The sequence below is a fragment of the Echinops telfairi genome, unplaced genomic scaffold (assembly GCF_000313985.2).
Source record: "Echinops telfairi isolate 266 unplaced genomic scaffold, ASM31398v2 ScPeMD7_2291;HRSCAF=2852, whole genome shotgun sequence".
Taxonomy (NCBI): Eukaryota; Metazoa; Chordata; class Mammalia; order Afrosoricida; family Tenrecidae; genus Echinops; species Echinops telfairi.
The window spans coordinates 17,985,810-17,996,200 of record NW_022106189.1 but is presented as its reverse complement, the minus strand read 5'-3'; the positions used below and the strand labels follow the sequence as shown (position 1 = coordinate 17,996,200).

The window sequence follows — 10,391 nt, the reverse complement described above, 5'->3', positions numbered from 1 at the left end:
CCCGCCCGGCCCGCGCGCGGCGACTTTGCCCCCTCGGCTCGGGTCCGGGATGCTGGCTTCTGAAACGGAGCCTGGAAGGTTTGTGCCACCGAGAACCAGTCTGTCACCCAGACACCCTCCTTACGTTTTCCTGCCACTCTGAGCCTTCAGGCTGGTTTTGGGTGGGTGGGTGGGTCGTCTCTTTTCTCTCTCTCTCTCTCTCTCTCTCCTGCAAGAGACGGAAGCATTGAGGATTTATAGTTCTGTGGCGGTGGTTGTCACCTCCGCTCTACGTCAAATTTAAGACTCATTTCTTAGGGATGTCTCTATTTTTCTGCTTTATTTGCACACTGACGGCGCTGCTGCTCGGCCGGCCTCGGCGACTACCAGGCATCAGAGATAGAATTGTGTTACTATATGAAAAGGAGGGGTCACTTGCAGGCAAGCGGAGATCAGATGACATCTGAAGGATTCTCCCTGGCTTTATAGGAGAGAAAGCGTTCGGATTTTTGCTGGTAAAGGCGAGGTCTTCGCTGTTCAGCTTGTTGGTGGCAGTAGCCAATGGTGTCCCCATCCCTGCTGTTTTTCCTAACTTGGTCGCACTTTCACAATTCTGTCACCCAAGCTCGCTCTCCCCCATCAGAGGTAGAAGCTGTTCCCCTTCCTCCTGCCCCAAATCACTAAAACATCCCCACTCCCACCCCCCTTCTTGACTCTTGCTGCTTTTCACAACTTTTCAGCTTCTGTTAGCGTGGTTTGCTCTGGTTCCTTTTACCCTGGAACTTCCTTGAATCCAATTTTTCAACCTTCCTGAAGGTTCGTGTAGGTTTGTCGTGTCTGCACGGATCCAGTGATGCATAACTCATAAACTGCCAAGCTTCAAAACTAAGCTCCCCAGCTGCGTGCTACCTAGCTCGCTCTTCGAGTTTTGGCTGTTCAGTTGTCATTCTTTAAATCAAGTGCAAAAGAGGTCATTTCTGTTTGTTTAGAGTAAGAGCTGTTTACAGTTAAAACTTTAAAGACTCATAAAAGCAGGTCTGCTGTGTTTTAAAGATCTCATCCTTCTAGGGAGAGAGACACTGCAGCAGGGAAGACCACAGCTTGCTTCTGTCCTGTGGCTGCGCAGTTTGGGAGTGTACTTAAAAGGATTATGATTGATAAGGCTGTCTTGCCAGAGAATGTTGACACAGGTGTTCATCGTTATCTTAATTAAGATCCTGAGAAAATGTTGTCTATAAAATGGTGACATAAGAAGGGTGGCATATTTTTGTACAGTTTTGTTTGGGGAGAATGTAATTGCACTTGAAACCTGTCTTTGAGCTTCCAGATTTCGTGAGTTCTTTGGCAACAGAACTTTTATAGAGAAATCGTAGTTTAATGTTAAGTGTTCTGGCATGTGCTAATGCTACTTGTGGCTTCTTGGCAATGCCTTGTGTTGGCTTTTATTTTTTTTCCCGTGTGTGTGTATGTGTGTGTGTGTGTGTGTGTGTGTGTGTGTTGTTCGTGCTCTACCTTTATGAAACAATGGTGGCTAATTTAGAAAGCAAAGCATGCAATGGAGCAGTGTGTTATTATGCAAACATGCATTGGCGTTCAGAATAAATCTAGTGAAAGGCATACTTACTGTATACCTGTAAGACTGGAATACAAAAGGGCCGTTCCAGAAGTGTTTGCCACTTAATTTGGAGGGAAGAGGAACAGACCCCCGCATTGTTTTAATGGCAGGACACAATTTCTTTCTCATACTATCAAATGTTTAGCGTCAGTGTTGGTGGACTGCATTGTTGTTATTCCCAGAAAAAGAAGAAGAGAATGTTTATTTCTTCCCAAACAGTGAGCAAGCAAACATAGCGCGTTCGTTTATTAGCCGAAGGATCCGGTTCTAGATATGAATCGTCGCTTTGGTGGCCCCTGGAAGGAGACGACGGCCCTCTACTCCCAATATCTGACTGCAAAAACAATCATAGCAAGAGCCCCCTTCGTTACCGCGCCTTTGGTTCAGCCAGCACCCTGTGCCCTCTGACCCATGTATTGCATTAAGAGTCCCCCCTCCCCACCCCACTAGAGCTAATTATTTCCTGGAAACTAGCTGTCCATCAGTGTGTGTCTAAGGGGTGTGTTAATATTAAAACCCACTGCGGAAAGGGGAAATGAAAGTGGAGGAGGCAGTAGGCATATGATCTGAGAAGCCAGGTGTGGAATCACAGCACAGTCGTGCGTCCAATGTAATTAGCTGGTTAGAATGACATAGTGAACGAGAATCAAAGAAAGATTTATTTGGATTTGTTTGCTGAAACTAAAACAGGAGCATTCATTTTGAGATAATTGCTTTACTCGTGCCCCCCACCCCCCCACCCCCGCAACTCCCCCACCAATTTTCTTTTTTTCCTGGCAGCTAAGAGCAGCACCCTTATGCTGTTAGCCATGTATGATTTTCAAATTTGATATGCTGTGTTAAAAGAGATAAAGTAGGAATAATAACTAATTCCTTATGATCCTTTTGAATGAACAACACCAAAAAAATTAGCCACATATTTTTACATTATTGAAATCTTAGGAAAATGCTCAGTGTCCTTCAGTTGATGCTGGAAGTGAATGCGCTCCTGAGTGAATTATCTCTGTTCTTCAAAATAGATTATGCAAACAGTATTGCACTTTTGAATAATGGCTTAACTCTGAGATGACCCAATTTGAGTGTTGGTATCTCAATGCCCTGGTATTTTTTTACTTCAGTTTCTACATTGTGTTGATTCTTGTGCTTTTAACATCTTTTCGGTATATTTTTTAAGTATTGTTCAAGAATAATTTTTCTGAAAAACAACAAGAACAACAAAAAAACAGTAGCTGCAACAGTACACATGTAAAGGCTAGGCTCTCTCTGGTTTCTTGCTCACTAATGACTCGTTTGCTCTCACAGTGCTACCTTGAAGTGAGATGTTGCCAACTTATTTCTGCATAACTCTGCAGCAGCCTTTTTATGGCTATATTATACCTAAGCACCAGTTTAGCTTGGCAAATTAACTTAGAAGCTTCAAAATTGAAAACTGGTATATTCTAATGTAATTTGAGTTTAAGTCTTTATTAGTAAGAATGCACTTAACATTTGTTCCGGGGAAAAGAATATAATTTCCTCTTGAAGTTGTCATTTGTGTAACCCATTTTTCTAGCGTTTTCATAGCTAATGATATTCCACACCTTGATCCAGTTTTTTTTGTTTATTTTCCATAATATGGAATGATACCTTGGAGAAAATTAGATTGAATATTCATATCTAATATCCCCAAAGTATCTAATGAGTCTTCTGTGTTTCCTTCAACAAAACCATTGCCATTTCCTCTGCAGGTGATTCAATATGATGCTTCCATAATGACGGTGGCTGGCTTCAGCTGGGTTCACCTCTGAACTATGGGCTTCCTCCAAGTGTAGGCCGAAATTTGCCTCAGTACATCTCCGGCAAGTGTCTGCTTGCACAGATGTGCGTCTGTCTGTGCTGGGTGAACCCAAAACAGGAGTAGTGCCAGATTGGCCCCAGCACTGAGATGAGTAATGGGGGCTAAGTGCAGAAGGTAAAGCCTTTCCACCTGAGGCATTTGATTATTAATGTTTCGCTAATGGCATTAAATGAGGGTACGATCAACGGAGCACGTTTGCCTTGCGAAATTACAGTAAATACTTTATTTTTGCAGATATCATTGGCTAACGAAACACATACTCGTGGCTTTTCCTAAAGCTCAAAACTAAACATTCTGGTATGTGATCGAGAGAGAGAGAGGTGTTATTCTAAAGGAAGCAATCTGTCGACACAGAATCACAGCTTTTGCCTATTTCAATTACCCACTTTGAAGAACAAATTTAGCGAGAGATTCCACCCCAGTCATAGATGCCAAACGCCTGATGACAGAGAGTAGACAGGTGTGCTCGGAAACGTGTCGTTTCTAGTCAAAATAGGGCTGAGGAATCCAAGGAGGGCAGCAGAGCCACGAGCAGAAATCCTTTGGCAGAGCGTTTGTGCTCGGCACGCGGAGCAAGGACCTGGACTTGGTGAGAGAGAACATTTTACCAAATGGCAAAAGATGGCTGTGTGGCCATCGGGGTGACGGTGAGCTCATGCCGCAGAAGAGGGCTATCGTTGTAGAGCCTCCTGTGGGTGCTTGACACGGCTAATATGTCATTGTGTTTAAAGAACACCTTTGTGTTGCCCCGTAGATTCTACAGACATGGTGTCTCGTGTATGCCCAGGACAACAAGTCAAAGCACAGGGCTCGGGTGACAGACATGGAGCAGAGAGCTCTCTGAGCCCTCTGGGTGGACCTTTTAAGCCGAGCCATTGGCCTGTTTGCTTTTAACCCTTTGCAAAGTGGTTGAGTTGAAAAGACAAGAAGAACTTTTTTTTCTTTCCTTCCCCTCCGAAGGACAAAGACAAGATGACCCTAAACGTGTGAGTCGATGGAGATTGGTTGAGTTTGATTATCTGTTGTCCGTGTCTGTTGAGCTCTCTCTTTCTGTGGCTAGCCAAGATTCATCATTCAGATGCAAGCTTTCTGTATATCAAAATGTTTTCAAAGGTATTCAAACACAAATAATCCTTTGACATCTAACAGGGATTCGGGGTGCCCGCCATTCTTTCAGAAGAAAACCATATTCTTTCCTCAGTAATAGGCCCTGGCTGATTAATGGGAAAGGTTGTGTTCCGTGTTCTCTAGTGGAAATAGCTAAAGAGTATATATTTTGAGATATGTATCGTCCAGGAGTAAAATCCATGAGCATACTGGTCATTACATTATAATTCCGCGATGGAAAGAAGTCGTGTACAAGAAGACACTAACTCTGGCTGTGTTTCACCGTAGGAGTCTGGATGCACTGCCCTGGCTCCTGGGGAGAAGACTCCCATGCTGGGAAGGTAATGTTCTCCCTTTTAAACGAACGTGTTTCTCCTTTGTCATCCTGAGACTTTGTGACATCTGAGAACTTTGTCCAGCACACAGCACTTTTTTCTGTCTGGACTATGGAAACTCTGCTTCCTCTCTGCACAGCCAAGAAGCCTCCCTGCTCTGCCCAGGGCTATGGGCAACGTTGGGTGCAGCCGAGAAATACCATTGAGGCATGCTCAGCGTCCTTAAAATAGCTTCTTTCTGAGAATTCGCCCCGCGACGGTGTCCTGCACAGTTAGTTCTAGGAGATGTCACTGCCGTGCGTGGCGAAGCTGTGCCCACATTTAGTGTGCTACTTCAGTGTCCTTGTTTACCTTCGGTTCCCTGTAGCCTTCACTGGGGCCTGTGTTCTCGGCAGGCGGGCTCAGTACCAGCCACAGCAGAGCTCCGAGGGGAAGGCGCCGTGGTGGACAACCGGCACGGCCCCGGGTGGGCCAGCCAGGGCCGTGCCAGTGTACTGCCCTCACAGACGTCCTTTCCCTGGGGCAGGTCCTTCCATTTTCCTCTTGATGCTAGGCCAGGGGTAATATTTTTCTTTTCCTCTGGCTCCACTGGCTCACTGCTGGCTTACGCAGCTGTGGCCGGACCCTCACGGAATGGAATCCCTCGCTGTTTTATTCTGGATGAGGTCTTTGATCATTTTACGGCTGTGCTTTTTCATTTTCAAAAACCTAATTTTGGTGTTACAGAATCGTAGGATTCTGGAAGATCAGAAATTGGTTTCAATTTGTATCCATAAGGAACTCACACTTCTCTTCTGATACTGTGTTGCCACAGTAACAATTCCAGTTTAATCAAAACCCCTAGAAGAGAGAGAGAGAGAGAGAGACCAACTGACCCGGCCTCACAGTGTTCAGAAATGCTTACAATATGCAGTGGTGTGTGTGTATATATATATTTGAGAAAAAGTATGTACTTTTCTAATTATCAAAAAGGACTGCTTTGTGCATTGTATCTGTGGATGAATATGAGTAGTGCTCTCTAGGGCTTCATGACATCCCCTTATAGAATTAGGAAATTAGGAACCGGTAAGAAATGTGGGGACAAACATTGATTTCTTCCATTCAAGAAACCTACCACATATACTCGTGTATAAGCTGAGTTTTTCAGCACATTTTTAACGTAGTTTTTTGTGGTAAAATTGGGTGCCTCGGCTGATACTCTGGTCGGCTTATGCTCGAGTATATGCGGTGTGATACATTTAAAACAAGAACCTCCAGGAAAAACAAAACAAACACTACAATCTTTAAAGAGTGGTTTTGTTTAACACAACAGGAAGGGGCAAAAACCTTCCCATCTTCAATCACTAAATCTACCCCTATGTAGAAAAGAAGCCATGGAAATAGAATCTAGGGAGAAATGGTGATCCCGAGTGCTGAGTTGGAGCGCAGTTCGCACTGCAGAGCAATTGTGTGACAGCGCCGGCCACCTCGCCCACTCCCTGTCCTGGGTGGCTTATGGCCCCAGCATTTAAAATAGCAGTCTCCGTCCAGCTTGCATATGGGATACAAGAATATTTCTAATGTGACGAGGTCTTGCTAGTCATCTGAAGTGTACGTGAACGTGTCGTGTCTATTAACAGAAGGAAAGTAGAAAACTTAATATCTGGGCAACTGAGACCTTCAAACCTGCTTCAAGATCTCGAGTGTGACATTTCTGGCCTTATTTATTGTCTTTGTTAATAGAGGCAGAATTGTGGCCGGATCCTCATGGAATGGAATCCCTCGCTGTTTTATTCTGGATGAGGTCTTTGATCATTTTACGGCTGTGCTTTTTCATTTTCAAAAGCCTAATTTTGGGGTTAAAGAATCCAAGCATATTTCTTCTTTTAATTCTGAAGATTTTCCTTTCTGCAGTAATAAAGGATGTGCATGTTTCGGGGTGGTGGTAAGATTTTGAGTGTTGGGGCTCTGAAGTTGAGTATTCTAAAGCGTCAGCACATGGAAAACGCAGCATTGATTAATTCTGACTGTAGAGGGGCAGGTAAGACTGTTTTCAGCAGAAACGTACTAATGCTGCAGCCATTGAAATTAAATGTTTGTTAACATAATAGTGGTGGCATTTTCTCCTCCCCCCTCCTTGTGGCTGTGTCCAACTGATGTTACAGTGGCAGTCACACTGACTGCTAAGTGTTTAAATGATGACACCATTATGTGAAGTGATTTTGAAATGAGAGATTCCAGCCAAGAATTACATCTGCTCCCATCTCCTTCAAATCATACTCTCTGGCAGTACAGATTATGATTGATTTGTTTGTGACAGATTGCAGGAAACAGTCATTGATTTTTCAATATTTTACCTTAAAATTATTTACAGTTGTAACCATGGGGAGGTGTTTCCATGGGCTGTCAGCCCCTGAAAGACTAGGATAATATTCCCTGCTCTCTGACAAGACAAATTACCTGTAATGAGTGCAGTAGCTGAAGGGTATACTTTTATTTTAAAATATGTCAATAACCCCAGTGACTAAACGAATATTGATTTAGCATAATGAAGCCTGAGTAATGTGAAAATGAGCTTTTTCAAGGGGCATGGTAAAGACTTTCTTCTTAGCTGGTAGCAAGAAGCGTTTCCTTCTTTGCAGCTAGGTAGCCAGTAGCGATGTGCGGCGTTTTATACGCAAATTACCGGCGAAGGCAGCACTCCATTTGTGATAGCCAGCGTCTCAATAGCTGGACCTGGATTTTAGCTCCCCCACCCCACCCCCGTCAAATCTTATTTTGGCCAGCTATTGATCTGCTTGATGTTACCTTTGATTGACTTAATGTTTCCACAATTTCAACAGATTTTCCACTGGAACCAGTGGTGATGAAAATAAAACTACCTATGCACTCATTTGTAGGTGACATAATAATTGTCTGAAGGCATTTCGGTTTAATTGTGCTATTTAATGTGCCATGTTTTATGGTACAGCTCAGTGTCTGGGTATCACATTGCTTTTATTGAGAATGAAGATTCATTTTCTTGAGACTTGATTTTTCTAGGCTTCGTTACATGTGTTGTTTTTTTGTCAGACTTTAGCCCCTCCTCCCCCCTTTTAAATATAATTCTCCACTTCTTACAGACCCTAACATATAAGGCTGTTCAGGAAAGAATGCTTGAAGTGAAGTATAGACCTTTATGTTTTAACCCACCAGAGAGCCTGAAGCTTTTCCGTCTGCTCCCTAGCTAATACGTAAACCAGCAGAAGACCGCGGGTTTGAGCAAGATGTCAAACTGGAATTTTATGGGGATCTAATTAAATATATGGCAACTGATAGTAATAAAAGGCATATTAAAAGCAATATGTGGAATCCGATTCGAACTTAAAAATGAGTTATGATTTAAAAAAATTTTTTTTCAAATGGCGCTTTTGTAGGGAGTGCTACTTCTCTGGGTGCCTAGCATTGGAAATGTCATGATAAAATAGAGGTGCAAACACATCTTTTAAGGAAACCAAGGGTAGACTGCTAGATCACAGAACTGGCATTTTATTTTCTCCCAGACACTCCCCAAAGGTGCCCGGATGCAGATGTGCTCCGCACTGGCTGTTCTGGTGTCCTGCGGATCCCATGGTTTCCTTTCTCAGTCCCGCACCACCACCACCCAGGACTCCCCCTGCCCACGGAAGGACCTGGACCCGTAGAGCACTGCGGTGTGCACCGTTGTCCTGAGTGAAACAACAGTGGCCCACGCATTGTACCTGTAATTTGGTGGGGTTTTTTTTTATTAAGTTGATACCGGATCCTTAGAATTATTTATGTCTTTCAGAAAAAAAAAATTTTTTAATGGGTATGGATGTTTTTCCACAGGCAAATTTATGCTAAGAAAAATGCTTATGTCAGTGTTTGTGTAATTTGGGAGTGAACTACTGAATGTTTTAGGATCAGTACCTTCTGACCCTTTCCTAAAATTTGAACTTGCGTGTGATATGTGTAGAACTGTTTGTGAATTGAAAGTTTTAAATATGGATGAAACCCAGGATCGATGAGTCTATGGAGACAGGAGCTGGAATTAAGGGTTCCTGGAGGATACAGGGGGGAGGGGGAAGAGGGAGCTGATATCAGGGAGCTCAAAGAAGAAAATGTCTTGCAATTGGGCAGTCCTTGTACGATACTGCTGGATGTGATTGAACTGTGGAGTGAGGTGAAGTCTGAATTCGCTCCTCATAAAATGGTTTGGGGGGAAAATGTTTTAAAATACGTACAGCTTTTTTTAAAATGTTATGCCCTTTACTATTTTCCCCTTAGGAAAAATATCCAGCCCTTGTTCGCCTTTAGAGGGAAGGGATTTATATGAGATATTTTTGAATCATTTAATTCATTGCATGAGGTTCATTAAAACCTTTCTTTTCAAAAGGATAAAAAAGTATTTTATTTATCTCATAATATAAACAATTTACTTTGCCACAGTACATACCAATCTACCCCCCTTCCCCTCCTCTCTCCCTCCCTGCTCCCGCCCGCTTACCCACGACCCCCAGCAAATTCATTTCACTACGTGCGCTCTGACCTATGACAATTTAACATAGGAACAAATGAGCATATCATTCTATTTTCCATAAGACTTCAATGAATGGCAGAATTCCACCGCCACTTTTGGGGTCCCACGTGGTAGTTTATGCAGTAGCATGAAGGATTTCTGGAATTTCAGCCCATCCTGGCTCAAGGGTGATTACAAAGGTTTTCAAGAAAGCGATTTGGGGAAATGCTTCCCGGCTAGGACGAAGTTACTAAGACACCCCTAAAGGTGCCCGTTTTCATTGGTGTGCGTAATGGAATCGTGATTTGTCTTCTCCGGCCATGAAGCAGCCCGGCAAAGTCAAAGCGCCTTTGGTGAGGTCTAAGAGATTAGGGACAGGTGGTGACAATGATCAGAACAACTCATGGGTTTCTTTCTATTTCCCTTCAGATCCCTTAGATCCCGCCACGGGTCTGCGAGACCGCCTGCAGTCGGCTTCGGTCTGGAGGCAGAGGAGGTGGAAACAGCAAGGGCTCAGGTGGTTTCCGTAGGTTTGGCCATTCCTATGTAGAGACGGTGGCGTTTTCCGGTCAGAAGCCCGAGCTGTCACACAGAAGCAGGCTCTGCTCTGTCCGACTCACCTATCTTATCAAGAATGATCAGATCACTGGAGAGGGCTGCTAAATAAACACTCTGTGTTTTGATTAAAGTATTGGAAAAATGAAATCCATTTCACATGTTGAATTTTTTTTTCCTTTCTGAAATGTCTCTCTCTATTGGACTGAGTGGATGCTTGTGTTTGAAGAAAGCTCAGACCCCCTTTCTCCATCATACTAATTTCTGGCAATCTGAAAGCAAGACAATAGGCTTAAAATCACTTTCTAATGTGACTCCTCTATGTACGAAAGGAAAAAAGACCCGAGCCTCTCTTTGAAGCTCAATCCTGACTTAGATAAGGAAAAGCCAGCCTTCCTCCCAGAGCACTGCTTTTGTGCTTGAGCCTCTGACTTGAGGAGAGAAGTTGGAGATGGGTTCTTTCAC

At 43.5% G+C, this 10,391-nt stretch overlaps 1 long non-coding RNA gene across 1 annotated transcript; it reads left to right on the top strand.

Annotated features, from left to right (window-relative positions):
* Positions 1-3,198: 3,198 nt before the first annotated feature.
* Positions 3,199-10,080, top strand: LOC123522086. The gene is made up of 3 exons (XR_006680383.1): positions 3,199-4,417; positions 4,827-4,879; positions 9,801-10,080. It is a non-coding gene; the product is annotated as an uncharacterized LOC123522086 (long non-coding RNA).
* Positions 10,081-10,391: the final 311 nt, after the last annotated feature.